This window comes from Hyperolius riggenbachi, chromosome 7 (genome assembly GCF_040937935.1).
Source record: "Hyperolius riggenbachi isolate aHypRig1 chromosome 7, aHypRig1.pri, whole genome shotgun sequence".
Lineage (NCBI taxonomy): Eukaryota > Metazoa > Chordata > Amphibia > Anura > Hyperoliidae > Hyperolius > Hyperolius riggenbachi.
In genome coordinates, this window is record NC_090652.1 from 91036572 (window position 1) to 91064259 (window position 27688).

General features: G+C 45.4%; 1 protein-coding gene and 1 long non-coding RNA gene across 3 annotated transcripts in view; both read right to left on the bottom strand.

The window, feature by feature from the left end:
• Window positions 1–18384, bottom strand: part of TRAF7 (TNF receptor associated factor 7) — a 108992-nt gene extending 90608 nt beyond the window's left edge. The window contains exon 1 of one of the 2 annotated variants that reach the window (XM_068244320.1): window positions 18308–18384. The gene's annotated coding sequence lies outside the window, so the exon portion shown is untranslated. The remainder of the gene's footprint in view (window positions 1–18307) is intronic. The other variant, XM_068244322.1, reaches the window with a different exon arrangement.
• Window positions 18385–25095: 6711 nt separating this feature from the next.
• Window positions 25096–27165, bottom strand: LOC137525589 (uncharacterized). The gene is made up of 3 exons (XR_011022944.1): window positions 27080–27165; window positions 26856–26980; window positions 25096–25470 (listed from the first exon to the last, which is right to left on the bottom strand). It is a non-coding gene; the product is annotated as an uncharacterized lncRNA (long non-coding RNA).
• Between the last annotated feature and the right edge of the window lie 523 nt (window positions 27166–27688).

Here is a 27688-nt window from a genome sequence, read left to right on the forward strand (position 1 = left end):
TCTCTAGAACCTGCCGATACTGAGTGGAATCCATGCGTTCCTCAACTTTGACAAGATTCCCAGTCCGTGCACTGGCCACACAGCCCCACAGCATGATGGAACCACCACCATATTTTACTGTAGGTAGCAGGTGTTTTTCTTGGAATGCTGTGTTTTTCCTTCATGCATAACGCCCCGTTATGCCCGAATAACTCAATTTTAGTTTCATCAGTCCACAGCACCTTATTCAAAAATGAAGCTGGCTTGTCCAATTGTACTTAAGCATACCTCAAGCGGCTTTGTTTGTGCTGTGGGAGGAAAAAAAGGCTTCCTCTGCATCACTCTCACATTCAGCATCTCCTTGTGTAAAGTGCGCCGAAGGTTGAACGACGCACAGTGACTCGATCTGCAGCAAGATGATGTTGTAGGCCTTTGGTGCTGGTCTGTGGGTTGACTGACTGTTCTCACCATTTGTTGCTTCTGTTTATTCGAGATTTTTCTTGGTCTGCCACTTCGAGCCTTAACTTGAACTGAGCCTGTGGTCTTCCATTTCCTCAATATGTTCCTAACTGTGGAAACAGACAGCTGAAATCTCTGAGACAGCTTTCTGTATCCTTCCCCTAAACCATGATGGTGAACAATCTTTGTCTTCAGGTCATTTGAGAGTTGTTTTGAGACCCCCATGTTGCTACTCTTCAGAGAAAATTAAAAAAGAGGGAAACTTACAATTGACCCCCTTAACCACTTCACCACTGAGGGGTTTTACCCCCTGACCACCAGAGCAATTTTCACCTTTCAGCGCTCCTTCCATTCATTCGTCTATAACTTTATCATTACTTATCGCAATGAAATGAACTATATCTTGTTTTTTCCGCCACCAATTAGGCTTTCTTTAGGTGGGACATAATGCCAAGAATTATTTTTTTCTAAATGTGTTTTAATGGGAAAATAGGAAAAATGTGGGGAAAAAAAAAAATTATTTTTCAGTTTTCGGCCATTATAGTTTTTAAATAATGCATGCTACTGTAATTAAAACCCATGAAATTTATGTGCCCTTTTGTCCCGGTTATAAAACCGTTTAAATTATGTCCCTATCACAATGTTTGGCGCCAATATTTCATTTGGAAATAAAGGTGCATTTTTTTCAGTTTTGCGTCCATCCCTAATTACAAGCCCATAGTTTATAAAGTAACAGTGTTATACCCTCTTGACTTAAATATTTAAAAAGTTCAGTCCCTAAGGTAACTAATTATGTATTTTTTTTAATTGTAAATTTTTGAATTTTTTTTTAATTACAAAAAAAAAAAAATGGGGAGTGTGGGAGGTAATGAGTTAATTTTTTGTGTAAAAGTCATTTATTTGTATGTGAAAAATGTGTAGGGTGTAGTTTACTATTTGGCCACAAGATGGCCACAGTAACTTTTTGCTTTATTGCGACCTCCAAGCCTCCTTCCGGAAGCTTGGAGGAAGAATAAGGAGGCTGGACACGTGAGTTTCTTCTCACAATGATCGCGCTGCCCATAGGAGAGCAGCGGGTCATTGTGGGGCTTAGATCAACGAACGGGAATGGATTTTCCCGTTCATTGATCTCCGGGCGAGCGGGCAGCGGCGGTTTTACTAGCGGCGGGCGGCGTGTTTACGAGCGGGAGCGCGGACAGCGTCGGGAACGCGGAAAGTACGTGTTTCTCCGTCCCTGGTTTTTAAAGGATGGAAAAAGGGGCGGAGAAATACGTACGCGCGGGGGTAAAGTGGTTAAATACATACTCTCTCATAATTAGATTCACCTGTATATGTAGGTCAGGTGTCACTGAGCTTACCAAGCCAATTTGAGTTCCAATAATCAGTTTTGAAACAGGGGTAGGGAACCTATGGCTCTGGAGCCAGATGTGGCTCTTTTGATGGCTACATCTGGCTCACAGACAAATCAGTAGGGGTTGATTCACTAAGCTACACTGCTCAAGCAGCGCCGCTTAGTGTGGCAGCGCAAATAAAATATTCAAAGTAGGCACGCTACTGCTGTAGCATGCACTACTTACTCACGCTACCCCAAAACGAACGGCTGCTCCAATTATCCCACTCTAGACCCTGTCAGGTCCAGTGACTTTGTAGGACGAGATCCCCGCACAATCTTTTTGGCCAAAGTGTGGGGATCTCGACCTACAAAGTGAATCAACCCTAAAGTCAGCTAGCTAATTGTACAAGCTGTTAATCGGCATTTCTCCTTTCTGGGAAATTGGTGAAACCCAAGAGAAGCTGAAGACGTGTCTGACACTTCCACTGCCTGGTGGATCAACTGTATACACATCACCAATGCAACAGGAACGTGAGCCCTCTGCTGCGCATGCGCACTGTCCCAATTTGAAACATATTGTATGACACTCACAGAATTACATTTTAAAATGTGGCGTTTATGGCTCTCAGCCAAAAAGGTTCCTGACACCTGGTCTAAAAGGACAGCAGTGCCCAAATGTATGCACCTGCCTAATTTGATTTAAACAATTATTGTGCACTTTTTGTAAATCCAATAAACTTCATTTCACTTCTCAAATATCACTGTGTGTGATTGTGTCACTTTGTGTGTCTCCTATGATATATTTAACTGACATTTATACAGCAATTATACCAACGATTTATACAGGAAAATCATGACGATTAAAAAGATTGCCCAAACTTTCGCATCCCACTGTATATACTCTGTACAGCGCTGCAGACAAAATGTCATTTAGGGTAAGAGATAAGGAAAAGAAATGCAAGGGTTAGGCATCAGGAAGAGAATTGGTTAGTGTGAGGCATCATAGAGTGAAGAGGTTAGGGCAGGATATTAGGGAATAAAGTGGTCAGGATTACGCAGCATGGAAGGAAATTGGTTAGGCATCAGTGGTTAGGCAACAAGTAAAATAGTTTGGGCTATACATAACTTCCCTACCTCCCCATTAATAGTGCAGCCACTATGACGTGCCCTACCCGTAACAAGTGAGGCCCTACATTGGTTGGCAGACGAGTAAAAATGCACCCACTGTAGTCATGCAATAGAGGAGGAATATTTCCAGTCAGGTAGAAGTGTCAGTAGGGGCGATTTCACATTCTTCTTAATTGATGGGGACTGCTAAGCATACTTTTTAGTTAACAGACCTATAACATGTTCATTTTTTAATTCAGGTACTAGGGATCAACCAAGTTGGTACACATATCACAAATATATTTATGAGGCTAAACCAATAAACAAATTAAAACAGTGCAGTTCAAAACAGGCCACAAAGGCACAACGGTATGCCTTGTGATCAATAGAAACCCAACATTCTGCCAGTAATATCTTACGTTTACAGTTAGGATTTTACTGGCAGTTTCACTGCTGCAGTACTACATTGCTCTACGTGTAGCAACAGCGCCACCAGCAGTTCCATGGATGTAAGTACATTGTGTTTTAGACAATTGGTTGGAATCATGATTTTGAGATGGCAAGAAGGTAAAGGTGGTCACACTTGTCAATGTTCCCAGCGGATTTAATCACTCTGACTGAATCTGCAAGAAATCTATTGAGACAATCATCGATTCTGACATAAAAATCAAGACACGAGGAAAACTTTCGGATGAACCGGGCAGGGCAGGAGCGGTTGATCACTGGGCCATAGCATTGCATTGAAGGGACCCTGAGCAGAGCGTGTGGGTATGCATTTACGCATAAACATGAAATACTTGGTAATCTCACTTATCGGCCCATTTTCTAAATCTTTCTCCCCTCGGTCCTGGTGGTGTAAATTGCACTGGACCAGAAGCGGAAGTCGGATCCTCTTGTGCACTGTGCACAAGGACTTGCTCGCTCATGCACACATAGGCTGAGAGGAGTATGATGGGAGAATAGGAGGAAATCTGTGCATGCACAGACCCCATGATCCAACTCGCACTTCCGGGGTCACAGCGCGACTTTGCTGAGAGTCACCGGCCCAATTCAATTTACACGGCCAGACTGGGGAGAGAAAGCATTAGAAAACAGGCCGGTAAAAGCTTATTACCAAGTATTTGTGGGTATGCTTAAATGCATACCCACGCTCTCTACTCACGGTCCCTTTAAACAGTGCAACAAGGCAGGTTGATCAATTTTCAATAGATTTTTAGCATATCAATGCACCGTGTGTGGTAGGAATCAATCTCCCTCTAAATAGATTCTGGTCGAAGCATGATCGATCATTTTGCCACATTGGGTGGCAATCTATAAACATATAGTTAGTACCCGAGCACAGGTACACAACATCAGATACTCACCTAAAGAGAGGGAAGCCTCAGGATCCTATTGAGGCTTCCCTCCCTGCTGTGTTGCCCCCGTCACTAAGCGCGGCCCCCCCAGAAGATTGGGGACAATGCATTGTCGCTAATCCTAACGGGGCGCGCAATAGGCAACCCAGCCCACTCGCACATGCGCAGTAAGCCAGAGCTTTGTGCTACTGCGCGGCCCCGCATCAGGAAGAAGAGTTGTGTGGCCGCGACATGGAGAGGGGCCACACTCAACAACGGGGGGCTTTTAATCTGCGAGGGGGGCTTTTAATCTGCGAGGGAAGCCTTAGTAGGATCCTGAGGCTTCCTTCTCGGCTCGAGATCACTTTAAGTGAAGACAAAATGCAACGGGGTCGGGGGGTGGGAAAATCACAGCAGCTCTGCTAGTCTCTGCTGAAGGAAGCCAGTGGTGAGGGAGCTCATGACTTATTAGAAAATTACACATAGGCCTCGTTCACATTGCGTTCCAATCGCGGTTGCGTTTGGCGTTTTTTGACGCTCCCCCCCCCTTTTCCGCCCATTTCTGTGAGTTGGGTGGTTTTGGTGTTTTTGTAAACGCTTTTGCAGAGTGATTCTGTTTTTTCACTTCCTGACATCAGTCAGGAAGTGAACTCTTTGATCCGGAATAGAATAAATACAATGAATTTTATTCTTAAAAATGCAAATGCAATCGCTGCAAAAAGCGATTTTGTGAGCATTTTGCATTTTTCCTATACCTTCCATTGAGGTGGAATCGCCTCAAAAATGGTCCATGCACCGCTTTTCTGAGCGTATCGGAAACGAACGCACAAGTGCTTTCAGGGCGATTTTGAAAAACCGCCAGCGCTTAAAAAGTCCAAAAGCACCTCCAGTGTGAACGAGCCCTTAGGGCCTGTCTCCACTCCTCAGTTCTTCTGTTCCATCGTTTTTCTGCACGAGTTGTCTGACAGTTTTGCATTGCCATCAATTGTTTTTCTGTGAACTAGCCCATTGATTAACACTGGTTGCAGTTTTCCTGTGCAAAAAATGGAGACAGGTCCTTACATGAGAAATGTAGGTGAACAGCTTGTCAGATGCCAGGCACACATCCTGTAATGAGCAAGCTCATTGCACGTGTGCAAGGGCCCACTCTCCCTCAGGTGGATATTCCGCACTTGGCTCCTCTCCACTACATGCAATGCCTTCAGCATGAATCGCCTTCATCAGATGATCAGATCTGATAAAGGCTTTGCATGACGAAACGCGTAATGACGCAATAGGCACGCAGTTCTTCCTGGTCCGCCCACCTCCAGCGCAGAGTTCTGTTACTGTTCAGAAATCTACACTACTGGCCACTGAAGAGAGTAGCCACGTGCGGCATATCCACCTGAGGGAGACCGGAACTTTGCACACATGTGCATTAAGCTTATTATTGACTTCATCCTTGTAAGTGTAACTTTTACCCTTTGGAGATTTTTATTAAAAAGTGAATGCACTATAGAGCGCGCCACATCTCTCCTTTTGCTATAGGCATCCCACTTGCTTCCCACAAGTTTTATTGGAGCAGCAGCTTTGGAGGCATTCTGGGCAGCAGCCCTAGGAGTTTTGAGCGCAGTTTCGTTTGGATTGTTTGCTTTACCCATCATCCTGTAACTTCCTGTTCCAGGCATTTGGGCAGAGAGTGCACACTGTGAGTACAGAACTTGCAAGTGCTGTGCACAAACCGCTCATAAGGAATAATGACCAATTATGCACACCTGAAATCTAGACTGTTGACTGCATGAGATTGACTTTATGATCAGAGACACCATGACAAAAAAGGTGGTCCCCTTCTTACAAACAGGTCCTGTTTCGGGAGGATGTTTGTAAGTTGAGTCTTAGGGAAACGTGGATAAATGATTTACTTTCAGACAACTGTGGATTATAAACAATGTTTGGTACTTATCCGTTAGCCGGGCTAATCCTCTAGGTGGCGACAAAACTCCACCAGAGTTACATCTTTCCCTACTATCCATGTCGGCCTGGAGGGGGAATAGTAATTAGTGCCACCTGCCGGATGCGCCCGGCTAACGGATAAGTACCCAATGTTTTTTTATGTTTTCAACATTCTTTAAAAAAAATTTCAATTACTGGTACTTACAAAAGCTACTAAGATATTACACATGTAACAACAAAAGTATGTATTAGGAAAAATACAGTGCATTTTTGTACAAGAAGACAACTTTGTAAGTATGAAACAAAACTCGAGTTGTTTTGTTGTGTTGCAATCGTTGTCATTGTTGTGTTGCAATCTTATCTTTCTGGATGTGCATAGCAGACAAAGGCCTCAATTCATAAAGCATTGCCGTATGCGGTAATGCTGAAAACAGCAGATTTTACCGACCACTTAGCAATGTGTCAATTCATAAAGGCTGTTGCCGCATGAAAAGCTACAATTACCGACAAGGGAGAAAAATTACCGACTTGGCTGTAGTTACCTCCAACACGTCAGTAAATTGTCAGCAAATGTCAATTCCTAAAGCCTTCAACAAGCGGTAAGCCTGACGATAGTTACCGACACCTCTGGTGAGGTCTTAACAAGTTACAGACACCTCTGGTGAGGTGTTAACAATGCAAAGTGCAGGGAGCCAAAGTCTGTGTGAGTCATCTGTGCAGAGAGCCATCTGTGCAGGCAGGGAAAGTCTGTGCGAGTCGTCTGTGCAGGCAGGGAAAGTCTGTGCGAGTCGTCTGTGTGAGTCATCTGTGCAGAGAGCCATCTGTGCAGGCAGGGAAAGTCTGTGCGAGTCGTCTGTGCAGGCAGGGAAAGTCTGTGCGAGTCGTCTGTGTGAGTCATCTGTGCAGGGCAATAGAGAGATATCGCCACACTCCTCTACCGCTCAATGGGCTGTGGTAATTTACCGACCTTCAACGGCAGCTGGAAAATCTTTATGAATTAGCACAAAGACCAGGAAAATACCGAGTGTGGTATTTTCCTGACAAGATTTTTTTATCGCACTGCTTTTTATGAAATCGAGGCCAATGCCTTTATCTTTTGAGAGAAAACATCACCCAGATTCCAGTAATAGCAACATACCTCAGGTGTGGTGACACAGAGAAAACTAACCTTGAGGCCTCATTCACATCTAAAATCGTAATCGCAAACGCAAGCATTTTGCAATTTTGTGCGGCTTTTTTCCCCTCCTCCAGGCGCTCCACTGCGCATTTGGTAAAGGCGCTTTTATAAGCGCCTTTCCAGAGTGGTTTTGTCATTCACTCCCTGACGCAAGTCAGGAAGTGAACGCTTTGACCCAGAAAAAAATAAATATATTGGGCTCTATTCACAATCACATGCGGTAAGAGATTTTTTTTACCGCTATATTACCGCCAGTGATAATTTCCGCATTTTTTCCACGTTCACTAAAAATGTTCCGCATGTTTCCCGCATGTGGGAACAATGCATAAAACATTTTGGGAAACATGCGTAATTACATGGTAAACATGCAGAAACCATGCGTAAAAAAGTGGCAAAAAAAAAAATTAAAGTCCAGCAAACACAGCACTCAAGGCTCCAGACTCCATTTAAGTCAACGGGAAGCGAAATATATCACTGAGTACTAATTGGAGATGGAGATGGAGATATATATATATATGCAGTTAAGTCATAAATAAGGCGCCCCTTTTTTGTGAATTTTTTTTTTTGGGGGGGAATTACCGACTTTTGTGGACTTTTACTGTATTTTTTACGCATGCGGGTAAACAATGCGTACAATTTTACGCATGCGGTAAATAATCATGCGTAAAAATTTGTGACTGTCAAGATGGTCTTTTTTCAGTCGGGAATTTACCGCAAGTGCATTTCCGCATGCGGAAAATGATTGTGAATCGAGCCCAATGTATTTACTCTAAAAAAAAAAACAAACGCAATCACCGTATAAAGAGGTTTTGTGAGCGTTTATCGCTCTTCCTATACCTTCTATTATAGTAAAAACGCTCCCAAAATTATACAGGCACCGCTTTGCGGACCACAAAGCGGATGCAACGTGCTGATATGAACCTTCTCAAGCGTTTTAGGGGCGATTTTGAAAATTGCCAGCCCTGAAGCTGGGTTCACAGTAGTCAGTTGCCAAACGCACGCATTATAATGATATAATGCGTGCGTTATATATAATTGCAATGTAGACTAGACATAGACGTTAATACAAAAAATAACGCAATCACTTACAATGCAGTGCTGTGAACAGCCCCATAGAACTGTATGGGCAGAAAGTTGTCATGCAGAATTATTCTGCAATGCAAATGAGCACTGTCAGGGCCTGAATCAGCACTGCAGACAAGTTATGACAATACAGAGGAAGTGTGAAGGCCCGTTTCCACTAGAGCGAATATGCATGCGTTTTCTGCATGCAGATTTGCATAACCAATACAAGTGGATGGGGCTGTTTCCCCTTGTCATGAATTCTGTGCGTTTTGCGGTGCAGAAAAAATCTGCACGGCAGAGCCGTTAGAATTCGCATGCCGCACGCGAATTGCCGGTTTTAATAGGAAAACCGCAATCGTTTGTCTTGCGGTTTTCCATGCGTTTTCGCGTGCGTTGTCACTTAAAAACCCATGCCAATGCTTACCGGCATTGACATGGTTAAAATCGCATAGAGCAAACCGCGAGCGATTCCGCGTGAAAAAAAAAACACATGGAAACGCAAACGAATCCGCACCCGCATGCGGTGACGCATTTCCGCGACGGAATCGCAACGCACAAGTGGAAACGGGCCCTGACCCTAGTCAGTATCTAAAGTATTTAAAGTGTACCTGAGATGAAAAAAATAAATAAAAGTACCCATATAATACCTGGGACTTCCTCCGGCCCCATCAGGCGGTTGGCTCCCTCGCTGTCCTCCCAGGGCCACCTCCACCCTCCGCTGTCTGTCCCAGTAAGGCCTCTTGCACACTGCATGTGATTCTGATTTTTTTTATAGGATCCGATTTTAGATTCCAATTAAAAAACAAAAAACTTAGCAGCATGCAGTATTTTTTTGTAATCGGAATCAAAAATCAAAATCTCATGTAGTGTGCAAAAGGCCTAAATCTGTCAGTCGCCATCAGTCGGTGGGCCGAGCGCATGCGTGGCAAGGCCGCATGCGCTCCAATCGGCGGTGTGTTGCCCAGTCACATAACGCTCTGAGCAACAGGAGCGCGGCTAGGCCGCACATGCACAATACACAGCAACAGGAGGTGACAGGTAGATATACCTGGACAGACAGCGGAGGGTCGAGGCAGCTAGTGTCACTTGCCTGGGGCTTTTACCAGCCCCCTGCAGCCATTAAGTCCCACGGTGTCACTGAAGCCCCCTCCGTTCGGCGCCGCCGGTGACATGCTAATTATTCATCTAACTAGACGAATAGCACTGCGGCTGCGCGGTCCTCGCCCCTGCGCACGTCTTTGGGAGCTTACTGCGCAGTACGAAGTTTTCTTGTACTGCTCCTGTGCAGTAAGCTCCTGATGATGCGTGCGGGAGTGAGGACGCACGCGGCCACGGCTGCGCAGCCGCAGTGCTATTTGTCCAGTTAGACTAATAATTAGCAGGTATTAACAAGTCACCGGCAGCAACGAACGGAGGGGGTTTCAGTGACGGCGTGGGACTTAATAGCTGCAGGGGGCCAGTAGAAGCCCCAGGTAAGTGACACTTTTTGTTTTATTTTTTTATAGCCCACAGAACCACTTTAAAAGGGCACCTGAGGTGAGAGGGATTTGACTTTTATTTTCTTTTAAACAATACATATTGCCTGGCTGTCCTGCTGATCCTCTGCCTCTAATACTTTTAGCCATAAACCCTGAACAAGCATGTGTATCAGATGTTTCTGACTGAAGTCCGCCTGGATTAGCTGCATGCTTGCTTCAGGTGTGTGAGAGAGATCAGCAGGACAGCCAGGCAACCGGTATTGTTTAAAAGCAAATAAATATGGCAGCCTCCATATATCTCTGATTACAGTTGGAAGTGATTATAGGAATCGAGTGCATACCTCTGTGCTTACCTTAGACAGCTTTGCCTTCGGTCAGGTACTTTAAAGGACAACTGTAATGAGAGGGATATGGAGGATGCCATATTTATTTCCTTTTAAGCAATACCAGTAGCCTGGCTGTCCTGCTGTTCCTCTGCCTCTAATACTTTTAGCCATAGACCCTGAACAAGCATGCAGCAGATCAGGTGTTTCTGACAGGATTGTCAGATCTGAAAAGACTAGCTGCATGCTTGTTTCTGGTGTGATTCCAACACTACTGCAGTCAAATGGATCAGCAGGGCTGCCAGGCAACTGGTATTGTTTAAAAGGAAATAAATATGGCTGCCTCATTCTTCTCACTACAGTTGTCCTTTAACCACTTAACCCCACAGGCTAGTTTACCCTTACAGCCAAGAGCCATTTTCACCTTTCAACACTCCTTCCATTCATTGCCAATAATTTTATCACTACTTATCACATCTAAATGATCTATATCTTGGTTTTTTTTTTTTTTTTTTACCACAAATCAGGTTTTTTTGTGGGCGATCCGTAATTTCCATAATTACTTTATGTTCTATGCATTTATAGGGAAAAACAAGGATAAAATACACTATTTCTTCAATCCCATCCCCTATAGTTTTAAAATAAACAATGCTACTAAAGCTAAAACCCACACATTTTATTTGCTCATTTGTACCAGCTACCATAACATTTTTTGCACCCCATCAATAATTACAAGCCCTTATTTGCTAAAATAACAGTAACATATCCTCATGTCATGACATACATATTAAAAAAAAGTCCCTAATGTAACCATTTATATATATTTTTTAATTGCTGTCACTTTTTTTTTTTCAACAAGTGTTTTATTTTGATAACTACAGGGAATGGGAAGGTTAGAAGGGGTTAACACCTATCACATCAGGAAAACCAGAGTTTGCTTTCTTAAAAACAGAAAGAATTTGCGATAATTCAGGTTGGAGTGAGCTTGAGATGTCTCCCAGTGCATCACATAATACTTTTATTTTTTCATGTATTTAACTTTTTGGCCTCAAGATGGTGCTACACACTATCCTGGGTTATTAGGAAGTGTTTTTTTTTTTTTTTACTTTACTTTTATTATTGTGAATGAACTTGGCTCCTAATTGGAATCATTTTAATTCATATACATGGACTTTGATTGGCTCATATGTTCTCGATCAGCAATTTCCAAAGCCCTGACATAAACGAGCGGCGGATATGTGCACACCAGCCGCTAATTGACAGGACGTACCGGTACATCCGGATTGTCTTAGCGAGATTCAAAACTAGACACATAAATGTCAAGTTTGAGATACTTAAATGACCTTGGTGGACACCTTTGCACAAGTTAAATTCTCAGATGAGACGGCCCCGAACGTCCACCATGGCTGATACTGTTGCATTATATCACCAAGCACCATTCCAAATGAATTCTGACCATACTGGCAAAATGACCTTATAAAGAACAGTCTGACAACAGGACACAAGTACTCAAACCTCCAAAGTAAAGCTAATCCCTGTCAGTCCAGGCAGAGAGCACCGGAAGTATACAGCAGACAGACTCTTTATCAGTGACGACCAGAGAAGAAATATTCCTCCATTCAAGACATTCTCCTGCAGTGTCCCCAAAATAGAGATCCTGTAGGCAGCATCACAGCTCACCTTTCTGCACAGTATGTCCATTCTGATTGGGTCATGCTAGCAAGAAGCCAAAGACTATCTATCTTCTTTACATTCAACCTAAGCGTCCCTGTTGCCATGGTAACAGCCAGGGAAATCATAGGCAGAGCATGAGAGCAGACCAATAGCAGGGCTTCACTACATGTTCAGAAAAAGTCAGGAAAGTGGGTGTACCATCAGAATACTTAAATGTTTCATCTGACATACCTCATAGCAAAGTCTGCTGCAGGTGTTTGCACAAACCAACACTGTTTTCCCCAGCTCTATTTAGCCCGACGCACCGTTCTGCTAATTTAGACAGAGCACCTGGCAAAAAATGTATAGGCAATCAAATTAACTGATTCTTTTCTAAATGCATTGCCCCGCCCATGTGGTCCTTAAAGTGCACCTAAAGCTGGCCACTAACGGTCCAATTTCTAGCGAAAAATCGTTCGAGCGATCAGAAATTCTGATCGGACGAAAAATCGTTCACTACACCATCAACTAACCAATCATTGCTTCCTATCTATCACGATCACCAAGAAAATCCAAATTTTCGTTCGACGAAAATTCATTCGGGCGACATTTTTTTCACTCGTTCATAATCGATTGTGTCCACCAATGGAGATTATTTACAACCAATCCGATCAGAATTTCTGATCGCTCGAACGATTTTTCGCTAGAAATTGGACAGTTAGTGGCCAGCTTAAGACGAAGCGGGGGGAGGGGAAATTATACATACCTAGGGCTTGCTCCAGGCTTATCACTCCCTTGCTGTCCTCCTCTGCCTTCTAGATCTATGCAACTGGCCCTGAAAAGTCCTCCAGTCGATGCCGGCCACGTGTGACACTGTTGCTGGGAGCATTCTGCACACGCGCAGTACTACTACATGCACTGTGGGCATGCGCAATACGCCGCAGGACGTTCTGGTGCCAATTGCAGAAGAGCCAGGAGGCGGATGGCATGGGAGAAATAACTCTAGAGGGGGCTGGAGGAAGCCCCAGTTATGTAAACCCCCCCCCCCCCTCGTCTCAGGATAACTCTTTAAGGTTGGTAAAAAACAAACTCTATGCAGCAATACTCTGCTACAGACAAGGAATCTTACTCACAGGCACACGCAGTGTTTCTCTCCCTCCCCTTAGCTCAACTTGTAAAGCCATCAGGCACAGGCTGGGGGCTGGAATGACGTGTCTGTGATGTGTCCACACAAAAATAAATAAAATTATTTTTAAACTGTAAGGCTTGGTTCCCACTAAACCCGATGCACAATGCTGAGTTCACAGCATACCCATATGCTTTTCCCTGTTGCTTGTCAATTGACATGATCCCAGTACTCACCATTATGCATCAGTTCCGCTGTTGCCACAGTTCGCGACCTGCGCCACTGCTGCCACCATCCCTCAGCTCCACTGCAGGGGACACTTGGATGGTATATACTGTATATGTATACTGGAGTCTCGGCAGAATCAGGCTCCCATTGGATTGCAATGAGAATCCTGCCTAACAGGGAGGAACACCAACCAATTACGTTAGCGGAATTTCCCTATGCGGTTTACCACTGGGTTACCTCAAGTAGACCAGTTCTATTATCTCTCCTCCTATACCCAGGAACAGGTATACAGGTTGAACCAGGAACAGACATGCAGTTGTTGCATTGAGCTCTCCAGCCTAGCTCTAGCAGCTGGTCCTCGGTTATTGTTCTGAGTACCTGGATTCCTTGCCTGTATACATGCTCCTAGTTAAACCTGTATGCCTGTTCCTGGATAAACCTGCATGTCTGTTCCTGGTTCAACCTGTATACCTGTTCCTGGAAAACCTGCATATCTGTTCCTGGACATGTATCCGTTTGCCAGCCACTGGGAGGTCCGTGCTCGATGAGACGGGGACAAGAGGACAGCGTAGGAAGCCTCTAGCATCCAGAGCCTTCCCTTTTCTTAGGGACGAAACGCGTAAGGCGGAGCTGGGAGCGTCTGACGTCACAGGAAGCAGGTAATTCCATTGCCCGGGATATTAGAAAGAGATACAGATGCACCATTGTGGAGACGGCACGCCGCAACCGCACGAGAGGTTACATCACTGGGCCAGGAGCCCGATACGCTTAGAGCTACTTTTGGATGACGTGAGTGCGCATCTAGCGCAGGGCATATATGAATTTTAAAAGGTTTTATGCTATGTTTTGTATATATTTTTCTATTGAGGAATCCGGATTAAAAAGTGATTGAAATTTGAATACATGTGGAGCTGTCTTTAAATTTTACAGGTCATAAGGATATAGAAGAGGAGCGCTGTCATACAAATATATTCACACTAATGTATTGGCTTTCACTGTGTGCCTGTCACACACCAAACACGCAAACAGACAGTGACGTCTCATCTGCATCCTTGTTCTGAACCAACAACTCAGGTATTAGAAGTAGAGGATCAGATAGGTTAGGAACCCACTGCTACTCCCAGGGTAATTGCAATTTGGCTCTGCAGCCACAGGCGCAATCACTCACAAAAAGATTTCGATTACAGCTAATCACAATTGTACTACAAGCATTTTGTGAGCGTTTGCGCTGTAATGTAAAGTATTGGAGCATGGGAATCTTCTGAAATCGCTTACAAAACGCTAGCACAAAATATGTCATAAGCTGTACTAATCTCCTGTCCTAATCCTGTTGGATCTCTCAGCGGCTTTTGATACAGTTGACCATGAAATCCTGCTTAACAGACTGCAGGAGTACTGTGGCATCAGTGGATCAGTCCTCCAGTGGTTCAGATCATTCCTGACTGACAGAACACAGAGTATCCCTAGGACCTATAATGTCCAAACCTGCACCTCTACAATTCGGAGTGCCACAAGGATCAATCCTATCCCCTCTGCTGTTTGCAATTTACATGTTGCCACTCGGCACACTTATCCAACGACATGGCCTGACGTACCACTGCTACGCCGATGACACACAGCTATACCTGTCCTTCAAACCTGGTGGAACAGACCCTACCCCAAAAATAAACTCTTGCTTAGCTGAGCTACAGGCATGGATGAATGATAACTGGTTGAAACTGAATGCTGACAAAACTGAGGTCCTGTTTGTCCAAGGCCAGTGCCCGCCATCAAAACAGCTCTATCCTAAAGCAACACCAATCAGGATTGGGAATTCAGACATAAACAGCTCCAACCTTGTGCGCAGCCTTGGCGTACTAATCGATGGGGAATTGAGTTTCAGAAACCAAATTTCATCTGTAGTTAAATCCTCCTTCTTTCATCTGAAGAACATTGCAAAGATTAACCCTCCTGGCGGTTAATTTTTTTTGCCAAAATGGCAAAAATCCTTTTTTTTTTAATTTTCTTTTTTGTGTTTCATGTAAAGCTACCAGAGTGGTAGCTACATGAAACACCACTAGAGGGCGCATGTGTCCCTCTAGTGCGATCGTCGCCGGCATCAATAGCAAACAGGGGAACGCGTATATAACGCGCTCCCCTGTTTGGCTTCTCCTGTCGCCATGGCGACGATCGGAATGACGTCATGGACGTCAGACACCTCCGATCCAGCCCATAGCGCTGCCCGGAACTCATTGGTCCGGGCAGCGCAGGGCTCTGGCGGGGGGGGGGGGCCCTCTTGCGCCGCTGCGTACGGGCGATCGCCGCAGAGCGGCGGCGATCAAGCTGTACGCGCGGCTAGCAAAGTGCTAGCTGCGCGTACAGCATTTTAAATGGAGCAAATCGCTCCACCAGGGGCTGAGATATCTTCCTGCGCGGCATAGCCCGAGCTCAGCTCGGGCTTACCGCCAGGAAGGTTAAACATCTGATTCCCCCAGAGGATCTTCCAACCCTAGTCCACGCCTTCATCACATCACGACTGGACTACTGCAATGCCCTTTATGTTGGCCTCCCCAAAAAGGACCTGCGTCGCCTGCAATTAGTGCAGAATTCTGCTGCCAGATTGCTAACAAACCAGCCTCGCCACTGTCACATTACACCGATCCTTCGCTCACTGCACTGGCTACCAGTAGAATGGAGAATACTCTTCAAGATTGGTCTGCTGACATTCAAATCCCTGCACAGTCTGGGCCCTGGATACATGAAGGACTTGCTAAAGCTGCACCACACCTCTCACAACCTCAGATCAGCAAGTTCTGTAAACTTGGTCACTCCCAGAGTGCACCTCAAAAAATCTGGAGATAGAGCCTTCTGCCATGCTGCCCCTCTCTGGAACTCCCTACCACACCCAGTAAAGACAGCACCATCCCTGGAGCTATTGAAATCCAGACTGAAAAGCTACCTGTTTAGCCTGGCATTTCCAGACTTATAAAATTTCTTCCTCTGTACCACGATGGTCTGAGCCATGCTTATGCGCTTTGAGTCCCACGGGAGAAAAGCGCTTTATAAATGTTAGTTGTTGTTGTTGTTGTTGTACTAGTGCCTCCCATCAGTTTCGAGCTTGAGCCTTCAGGTGACAACACAGTGTAATAGGCTTGATACTGGAACGACCCGTCACTGCAGCAAATCAAAGCATCTGTTGCTATGGATAAGGGAGGCCAGATGCAGCATGTGCACCATGAAAAAGCCACCAGCGGATGGGGTAAAGAAGATAATTATTCAGCATAACAAATCTTTAAAAAAAGCTAGAACACCTATACACATGCCAGATTCTTGGTCAAGACAGCTCCAAACATTGAATGCAGCGTGTATATGTAGCTTAAAGTGAACCAGAGATGAATAATGAAAAAGATTTTATACAAACCTGGGGTTTCCTCCAGCCCCATCTGCCTGGATCGCTACCACACCGCCGCTCTCCGCTGCCAGCAGCTACAAGAACAGGGTCTGGGCACTTCGGTCAGTCGGGTCCAGTCTAGCGTAAGAGAAGTGCGCTGTTTGCGTATATCTCCAGCAGTCGCTGGCTCCGATAATGTCAGTGATGGGACCTGGTTCTCGTAGATGAGGACAGCGGCGTGGGATTCAGGCGGATAGGGCTGGAGGAAGCTGCAGGTACGTATAAAATCTTTTTTCATTATTCATCTCTGGTTCCCTTTAAAGGGGAGCACAGTGTTCTCCCCAGAATTTTTTCCCAGCTGGGTGGCATGAAAAAGTATCAGAAGAAAAGTGAGTGTGGCACTCCTATATATTCATGAGAGGAATTTTCCGTGGGAGAAAATGGAAGAGGTCAAAAGCATCCCGTCTTTTTTTGGAACGCCGCGTGACCAAGCGTCCTGGTGGACGTGAAACGGCCGTCGCCGATCCATTTGCAGCCCTGAACACCCACCTCCACCCCGCACAGCTATCGCCATGAATATCAGGTGATTTCAACATGTTGTCATATATTGCACGAATAAATTGCACAATTGAATGACGGAGGGTGCTTGTGCCTGCTTCTTGTTGTATAATGGCATGAAAAAGTAGCCAGGTGGGGCGAGATGAGAGAATGGAGGGCCGGTGCTTAGGAGCACAACTCTGCTTACAACAGAGAAAGAGGTGAACTGATGACAGCCACGTGCTGACCAAAACTAGAGCCTGGGGAGAACACTGGACCTAAATCAAAAGGGATATAGAGGTCATCATATTTATTTTCTTTTAAACGATGCATATAACCAGGCTGTCCTGCTCATCCCCTGCCTCTAATGCTTTCAGTCATAGACCCTGAACAAGCATGCAGATCAGGTGCTCTGACTGAAGTCAGACTGGATTAGCAGTAGGGTATTGTACCGTGTTAGCCATCAGTAAAAGCAAGAAGTTTTAAATCAGGATGATACCATTTATTGGCTAACTACAAATGAATAAGAATAAACAAGCTTTCGGCCTTGCAGCCTTCGTCAGGTTTATATCCTACAGGATATAAACCTGACGAAGGCTGCAAGGCCGAAAGCTTGTTTATTCTTATTCATTTGTAGTTAGCCAATAAATGGTATCATCCTGATTTAAAACTTCTTGCTTAGACTGGATTAGCTACATGCTTGTTTCAGGTTTGTGATTCAGACACTATTGCAGCCAAAGGATGTAACTGGTATTGCTTACAAGGAAATAAATATGAAAGCCTCGCTTTAGGTTCCCTTTGAACAGCTGAGAGGTTTCTATGGGCAACTACAACCTTCTTCTTATACAGTGTCATAGTATGAAAATGAAGTTCAGGTTCATTGTTCATCTCCAGCATGTGTGGTGAGGATGGAGGCACAACACTATGAAGGCCTTTCCATGAATGGTTTCTTTTGACTCCACTACAACAGACAGCCTGTCAGAGCAGCCCAGGGGGGGGTAGCATGTAAGGCACACTCCACGTAGAGCAAGGCTGTGTGCTGCTATAAGCATAGAGAGAAGGCTGCTGGCTGCCATGCTAGGTGGGTCCTCAGGACTGTAATACAGGCCTTCCCCGCCTGCCCGCACACTGCAAGGGGGTTGTTACCACAGTAACCCCAACAAAGCCTCCCACCCCACTCACTGTCTGCCTCCAACACTAACTCACCAGTCCGCAGCCATGTTTTCCGGCTTCCCCCTCACAGCAGCGGCCTGGCCCCACCCCCACCCTCACAGCACTTGCCTTACTCCGCCCCTGTCAAGACCAGCAGCTGCGTAGCCCCGCCCAACTCCAATACATGGCTTAAATGACTCTATGCCGCCCACACAGTGGCGGCTCCTCCTCCTCCCATCGCAGCATATCTACAACGGATGACTCCCCCCCCCCTCCCCTTTGCTCAGCAGCAGCGCACATAACTTCACTCGTAAGGTCGCTAGCAAACTCCTCCCACTATCCAGTCGAGACCGACTACTTGTCTCCACCCACTCCTTCCCTGACCGTACAGTCAGCAACTACTTGTGCTCTATTCGCAATCGCAACACTCGGCTGACCCATCCCCTTCCCCCGCCTTCGCAGCAGCCGCCTCACCCCTCCCCTTTTTCCCTCACGCAGACACATTCCGGTGTGTCAATGATTACGGTGCCTCAAAGCCGCCCTCCATGGCAGACATGCGCAGACATGACTTCCTCGTTCTGGGGAGATCGCTTCCTCATTCCGCAGAGAGAAGGCAGCACAATCGGACATAGCATAGCTCAGACTGTGCTTCTGCAGAGCTGCCCTCCAATGGTAATTAATCCCGCAGCACTTCCGTACTGTGAATGGGGTCTATTGTAATGTGCTGATGGTGGCTGATTGTAGGAGAAGATTACTGACAGGGCAGGAGGTTAGGTTAATTTGCAGAGCAGACAGCAGTCGGGAAGTGCTTGATTAGAATACTGAGAGTGTAAGGCCCGGTTCACATTAGCGGTCGCCGTCCGGAATCGCCGTGCCGGAGCCGGACCGCATGCAGAACGGACGGAACGGACGCACGGCATAGCAATGAAAGCCTATGCGTCCGTTCACATGCGTCCGTTTCGTCCGGACTCCGGCATAAGACCCAACATGCGCTATTTTTTGGTCCGGCTTCTCCGGCAGCCGTATCCGGAGCGGAGCCGGACTGCACCATCCGGCCAATACAAACCAATGAGAACCGGAGAGCGCACAACACACTGGCTAAAAATCCGGATGTTCTACCCCACTTCCTATGCGTATTGTAGCAGCGATTTTGGATGGGGACACATGGGCAAGCATTTTGGAGTGGAGCAGCAGTGACTTTAAACGTGCTGGAGATGTTGGCAGTATGTCGGAGGTGGAGGTGAGTGCTAAACAGCGGAGGGCCTGATTCCACAGGTCCACCTTCTGCTGACCTCCCAGACCCCAACATTTTTATTCGGTTTCTACTATCTTTTGCCAAACGGATCCGGATCGCATCCTGATGAACACCTGATGCAACCTGATCGGATCCGGATCAGAACCGTACGGTTCCGGTCAGGTCATCCGGTCCGTTTGGCAGAGAACCGCAAGTGTGAACCGGCCCTAATCCAATCAGCCGTCTAGCTGCTGTTCAGTTTCCACATTAATACAGTCACTGCACTTTTTTTTTTTTAACAGGAGAGACCTATTTTATGTGACATAACTACCAGGAGCAAAGACACTTTTTAGTTGGGATATATTATCATTATTTAGCATTTATACAGCGCCAACATTTTACACATCATATATATTGTCTTGACACTATCTGTCCCGATGACCTGTTACCATGGAGTTTAAGTGTTTTCCGTGCAGTCAGGGTGAATTCCAAGAGCAAATCACCATAAAGGATACCGGAGCTGACTCGCTTATTAGAAACGTGGGGGGACAGGCATGTACAATGAGCTTTCCTGATAACCACCGCTCCCCCCCCCCCCCCCCGTTCCCATCCTTTGCCTGCTAAGTTCCCACCGGCTCGCTGAAGATGGGCAGCATCGCGCCTACCTGGCCCACCTGTGCGCATCATACAGCACACAATTGGGGCCAGGAGTGCACTGCGCATGATGTCATCTTGACGTCATGCGCAGAGAGTTCCCAGTTGGATTCGAGTGCTGTCGGGTGTACGCAGCCGGTCCAGCGTAGGCGTGGTGCTGCACGGCTCCGGCGACCCAGAAGAGGTTGCCGGTGTTAATTTATCAGGCAAAGGAGGAGAGCGGTGGGCATCTGGACAGCTCATCGTACATGCCATCTCCCTCAGTTTCTCATCTTTTTGGCGATTGCGATTTTGATGTGGTTTTACATGCAATTCCGATTTGCGTTTTTAAATCGGTACTGCATGCTGTGTTTTTGTTAGGAAAGGAGCCTTCGAAAAGCCTTTGGGAGCCCGAGTGCTCTTGAAGATAAGCCTCTCTCTACACTGTGCATGCGTGAGCGGGCACTCACGCACACTCTTGTGTGCGCAGTTTGGAGCTGCCTGTCTTCGGGAGGACCTGGCTCCTGAAGACTTCTGAAGTCCCAAGCAGCAGGGGAACTGAATGAATGGAGGAGCTGCCACCTAAACGAGAGGACCGGGAGAGGAGAGGGAAAGCTCATTAGGACCCAGAGCCTTCCCTCTCCTGGGGTAAGTATCCAGCTTTGTATTTTAGGGTGGCCACTAACCATCCAATCTTTTTCATCCAATCTTACCATTTCTATGTAATAGAAGGGCCTGCCTATAATATCTGTTCAAGTATAATCACTCAGTTTACTCTTCTACTACATAGATTTGGTAAGATTGGATGAAAAAGATTGGATCGTCAGTGGCCACCCATAACCCCTGGTTCCCATTGGCTTTAAAGGAGTCATCAGGGCAAATATAGTAAAATGAGTGGTACTTACCCGGGGCTTTCTCCAGCTCCCAGGACCTCCCTCGCCGCAGCTCTGCCCGCAGCCGTTCACCGGAGCTCCGACCCGGTCCCCGGCGATGATGTCAGAGCGACCTGGAGGTCGCTCTGTACTGCGCGATCGGCGCTGTCAATCACCGCCACGTGGGCCAGAGAGGACTGCGCAGGCGCAGTAGTTCTGGGAGCTTGGGGCTGGAGGAAGCCCCCGGTAAGTACCACTTATTTTACTATATTTGCCCTGATGACTCCTTTAAGTAGATGCCCACCTCGCCATCGCACTCACGTAGTCTAGTGTGTTCTGTGCAGGTGCAGTAGTTCTTCACCTGCGCAGATCATTCCAGATTATGCGAACACAATTGTGAGTGACACGGACACGTCTTTGCGCAGGTGATGACGACCTTGCAAGATGGGCATCTGCAACGAAGGGGATCCATGGTCCATGCATCCATGGTCACAGCCACGGCGTTACGCTTCTGTTCTCCCCTACCCTTCCAAGTCGTTCCCCTTTTTGGTTTTCCCTCTTGACCATAACAAGTAGTTATTCCACAGTTGTTGTAGTGCTCTCAGCTGGTGTTTGTACACATACCCTGAGTACGCTGTCCGACATATTCTAATGTTGCAAACAGGTTACTTGTCCCTTCAAAAGGCCACAAAACAATGGCTACTTGTTATCGGTTCTAGCATTTTCATAACAATGACTTTTTTTGTGTACAATGTTCATTGAGGCTCCAAAGGTGAGTGAAAATGTAATTGCTGGCTAGACAGTACTTGCAACCTCAAAATACTTTCAAACAATAGTTATGAGAACACTGTAATTGTTCCTTTGAAGTCTTGTAATTTGAATGTGGAATACACTTATCACCACCTGTAGCAATGCCTTGTGCACACGTGGAGTAAAGGTAACCATACATCAGATGACCATCCAATTATATTATTATAATCGAATTGGATGAAAATCCGTGGCGACAAGTGCATGCACGACTGACAATGCGACTGGCGTATTCTCCCCTAATGTTAAATGTTCCCCTCTGCCCAGTGCAAGTGATACATTACCTGTCCGCATCCTCCACTGGCTCCGTTCTCCTGACAATTGCGACCCACGTGGTTGCCTAGTAAGGACGCGCGTGTGATGTCAGACGTCCCACATGCGGGCATGTTACTAGGCAACCACGTGGAGCATGCGTGTACGGAGAATGGAGGAAGCCAGGAGCCAGCAGAGGACAAGCGGCGGGCACGGCGGAGAGGCAATGTATAACTTGCAATGGGGGGGGGGGGGGACATTTAACATTACAGGGGATATAGTATCACAAGCGAGGTGGCCAGATGCGGTGTCACAAGGCCAATTCGTGATCAATTTCAGCAATGTTACAGTGGCATTTCAGCATGAAATTGACTGGTGATCGGCCTCCGTGTATGGTCAGCTGATCAATCTCTCTCTAATCAGATTCCTAATCAAATTCGGTTACAGAGAGATTTGTATTTTGGTCGGCTCATCATCGCTAGATATATGGTTGCCTTAACCATGGCCAATGTGTTTGCCAAGATGGTGTTTTTTTTTTGTTTTGTTTTTTTATTATTAATGTTGTTTTTTTAAAAATAAACACACTTCAACCATCTATGTCCGTGGTTCCAAACATTTTCAAAGTCATTAGTAACAAGACTATGTTCTATTTAAAGCGTTGTGGAAGATGTCAGCATTATATAAATACTAATTAATACTCATAACCCCCAGGCATATCAATGGAAGTGTAAAGGGGGACCAACAGGAAGAGCAAGGGGAGTGGAGCCACAAGACCACCAAGGAGAGCTATCCTCCCCCTACACCATCCTGTGCCACCTACCCTCTCCCCTACACCATACTGAGCCACCTACCCTTCCCATGAGGTGCCTGCTAACCTCCTCCTAAACCATACTGTGCCACATACCCTCCCATGAGGTGCCTGCTACCTTCCCCAACACCGTACTGTACTACCTGTTTGGCCAGAAGGGGAATACCGCATAGTAACGCGGTATTTCCTGAAGGCCTGTTTTTGATGGTGCGGTGGGCGTGCCGCAACGCTGACACCAAAATACAGTGTAAAACCGGCCTGAAAATAATGGAATGCTGTGCATCAAGTTTATCAAATGACGTATAGGTGACTTAACGTAATCAAAATGAGGTGTGGAATACATTTTGATGTGTCTTTCAGCTTGGACCCCTGTCACATAAAAAATAGGAAGGGAAAAACTCAATCCTACTTCCCAAAAAAAAAAAAAAAAAAAGTATAGGTCATAAATTATTGTTACCTTGCTTTTGAAATATGTTGCCATGAGGGTGTATTACTGTTGTTTTTGCAAATAAGGGTTTGTAATTAATAGATTACAACGAAGGAGAAAAACAGAACATGGAAAACAAATACACCTTTATTTCTAAATACAATAATGTCATTGTACTAGTAACATAACCTAAATGTTGTGATAACCAGGGCAAATGGGAAAACAATATGTGTGAGTTTTATCTACAATAGCATTGTTTAATGAAGACATTGTCATTCTTCAATTTCAGCCCTTTAAAATGCATAGAAAATAGTAAAAAAAAACAAACACAAAAACCCTAATTTGGCCCTAAAAAACAAAACAAAAACAAGACATAGATCATTTAGGTATGATGAGTACTGTAGTTGGGCGAATGAATGAAAGCAGCGCTGCAATGTGAACAATAAAGTAAATATGTAATGTTCACTAAGGAGATGAAAAATTAAAGGAACGTGCCTAAACGAGTAACCAAAGAAAATGGCTCCTTTAGCGTTAACTATCCCACTGACCGGAACTGGTTTTAAATTAATAGGCAAATTTGCATGCAAAAACATGCATGCAATTTGACAAATGTTAACACTGCCTAAAGCACAGGTGTGGAGCTCCAGTCCTCGGGGGTGTAAGATCCACTGGCTGCTCATGGTGGTGGAACACCGAGATCCACGCTGAGGCGCAAGCCTCTGGGTCTCGGCCTGTCTCTGCCATCACTGGAGCGCATGAAGCTCAGTTCCCTTTGGATAAGCGGCGGAGGTGCTCTCCATATGCGCTCCGCCGCTGTAAACAATGAGTTGGGTTATATGTCAGTCATATGGGCATACAGTCGGACTCATAGCAGGTGACCAGGCAAGCCTGGGGGGCACTTGTCCTGGATTACTGGAATCAATGTTACCAGGTAACTAATAACTCTAGTCTTCCCCAGTAATCTTCTAGCATATGTACTCTGAGATGATCAGCAAGAAATGAGAGGTTAGGGTGAGTCCCCAGCTTGGAGAAAGTCCTGAATGTAAAGCAGGTGACATCTATAGTGTAGTTCCAGCACTGTGAGGCCACGTCATTGCTGCTGCTGTAATAATATGTGCCTCCAGGAGACTTGTGCTTGTTTCCCCCGTAGCTTCATAAGCTGCCTGACTGTAACTTTCCTGCTGACATGACTAAGGACGCTTTCCTGTGTGACTTCTCTGAAATTTAATAAAACTAGCTTTCTGACTGAAACATTTCCCACACAACAAATTTCTGACAACCATTTCACACATTCAGAACGTGTAAAAGGACGCTCACCCATGATTTTTCTGATGTGTAGTAAGATTACCTTTTTGTCTGAAACATTTCCCACACTCTGGACATGAATAAGGACGCTCTCCTTTGTGATGTCTAAGAAAAATACATTTAAGAATGAAACATTTCCCACATTCAGAACATGTAAATGGATGCTCTCCTGTGTGACTTCTCAGATGTATAATATGACTACCTTTCTGTATGAAACATTTACCACACTCTGGACATGAATGTGGACGCTTTCCTGTGTGAATTCTCTGATTAATAAAATTTGATTTGACACGGGAAGATTTTCCACATTCGGAACATGGATAAGAACGCTTTCCTGTGTGATTTCTTAAGCCCAATCTGCACGATACGATTCTTTGTACGATGCAATTACAATTCTATTTACGATTTGATTAAATCCGACATGTCCGATCAGGATTCGATTCGCCATTGTTTTGCAATGGCAGATCGAATTGAATCAAATCGAATCCCTATCAGACATGTTGGATTTAATCGGATCATAAATAGAATCGTAATCGAATCGTACAAAGAATCGTATCGTGTAGATTGGGCTCCACATTTCTAACAAGATCAGATTTCTGACTGAAGCATTTCCCACACTTTGCACATGAGAAAAGACGCTATCCTGTGTGAATTCTGTGATGTGTACGTAGACCAGTTTTCAAACAAAAACATTTCCCACATTTAGAAGATTAAAAAGGATGGGTATTTGAGCTAACAGGATAGGATCTATCAGAAGCTTCCTCAGGATTGGAGAGATGTGGTGATTTGTCCTCATGGTGACGTCTGCTGTGTATGTTTTCTGCAATGGAGTTTCCTGCTGGTAAATGTAGTGCGCACCATTATCGTCTGCACCATAAGCTGTTGGAGAAATAATAACAGAGAATAGTCATTGTCCTGTCAGCAGTTGTGTGTGTTGCCGTAGCAGTTACAGATAATAAAGACCAGGTCAGACACAAACTCAATAGATAAAAAGATAAAACCAAGAGAAAAAAAACACAGCGACCCACCCATAAGATCCAATGTCGTAGAAACAATCACATCAATCAATCCAGTCCAACAATAGAGCAGATGCCTCCCGCCTTGCAGCACTTGTAATGTACAGACTGGGAGCCCCAATACACAGCAAGGTGCCACATAGCATCACAGATATACCACCCAACACATCATACCAGTATAGATACATAAATGTAAGTGCTGAAGGGTTAAAGCACTGTGTGCCAAAAGCTATATAAAGGTGGCCACAGACCATCAAATGTTTCCTTCAGCTCTTTCAAATACAATCAGTTTTCTTGATTGATTGTTTTGTTTAAAAACCAACACACCATTCAGATATTTTTAGAGAGTGATCAGAATTTTGCCACCGCAGCTGATAGATCAGAAGGCTGAAAACATTTTAGGGAATTTAACCCTTTAACAGTTTTTGTTTTTCCACAAAAGCCAGTTATGTTTGTATCGTGTTTATAACCTCTCGAGGACCACAGGCTTACACCCCCAGGTGACCAGGCCATTTTTTACAATTCAGCACTCTGCAGCTTTAACAGTTCGCTGCACAGACATACAACTTATCACCCAAATGAATCTTGCCTTTTTTTGCCACCAACAGAGATTTCTGTTGGTGGCATCTGTTTGTTGCTGCCCACAGAATAACGTGAACTTTAATATCAGGGACTACTACTCCAGTGCATGATCTGGCATTGTGTATGTTACTGCGTATTACCTGCAGTGTGTTGCATGTCAACCCTACTATCATGGTCTGTAATCTTATTTATCGTCCAGCACTGTAATATGTTGGTGCTATATGAATCCAATACACCTGTGAAATGAAAGCCATTTCAGGTGACTACCTCTTGAAGCTCATCAAGAGTGTGCAAAGCAGTAATCAAAGCAAAAGGTGGCAACTTTGAAGAAGCTAGAATATGACATATTTTCAGCTGTTTCACACTTTTTGGTTATGTACTATACTTCCACGTGTGTTCATTCATAGTTTGGATGCCTTCAGTCATGAAAATAAAGAAAACTCTTTGAATGAGAAGGTGTGTCCAAACTTTTGGTCTGTACTGTACCTAATGCGGTACTTTACCAAACTATTTTTTTTTTACCAAACAGCTCTGAGTGATTTGACGCCAATGTGAAGGCCGGAGGGATGGTGCACATGGTCTTGTCTGGGGCACCAAATAGGTGGGAAATGGCCCTGGGTGTAAGCACATTGTTACATATGGCAATGGGCAAGGCTGCTTGTTCACCTGGAAGTGGCATCCCCGAGTCACTGGTCCCCATCATGTCACTCTCCTCTGCAGACTGCGGCCCCTCCTTCACATGTGTCTCTTCCATCTCCATCCTCCAGCTTCACATTTGTCACTCCTTCAATCTAAACACAGAAAATAACACAGTTACAATGCAAGCACTGATGAAGTGAAGTCATTCCATATGGAGTCAATGTTATGTTAACAGCCTCAGTTTCATCTACCTGACAAGGGTGGGGGATGGTGTGATCTTCCTGTGTACTATCCTGGGAATTAAGAGGACCTGTATATCTCTCCGGTGAGGTTCTGTTACTGGAGCCACTTGTAGGGAACAAACACAAGGATGGGAAAGGCAGAACTATGAGATTCCTCTATTACAGCATAAAAGTGATCTCTGCCATGTAGTCCCAGTGACTGCTGTACAGAAGCAGCTTTGTGTTTGGCTGGGAGAGCTCTGCAGTGTATTGCAGCTCACAGATAACTAACCCATGCTCTATAATAAGCTCCATATTAGATGGGGATTTCCAGTAGCCTACCCCCACAGCACACCTGCAGAGACAGGCCCTGACCAAATTCAGAGGAGCAGCCCTGTTTGAGATAAAACAAGGCTGTCACCCTCAACCACACTTTGCAAGACTCAGACACCGCTACCAGTTGTGTGTGAACAAATCTGCTAGACACAAACACACACCCAGATTTCTGCGCTGAAAGGGATATCTGTCTGTGGCAGTTACGACAATATCACGCATTCAGCCTGGCATTCACGTCTCTTGGGTCAGCCGTGAGATTTGCTGGCATAATGGTGGCTGCTGCTAGCACATTAGAGGCACAGC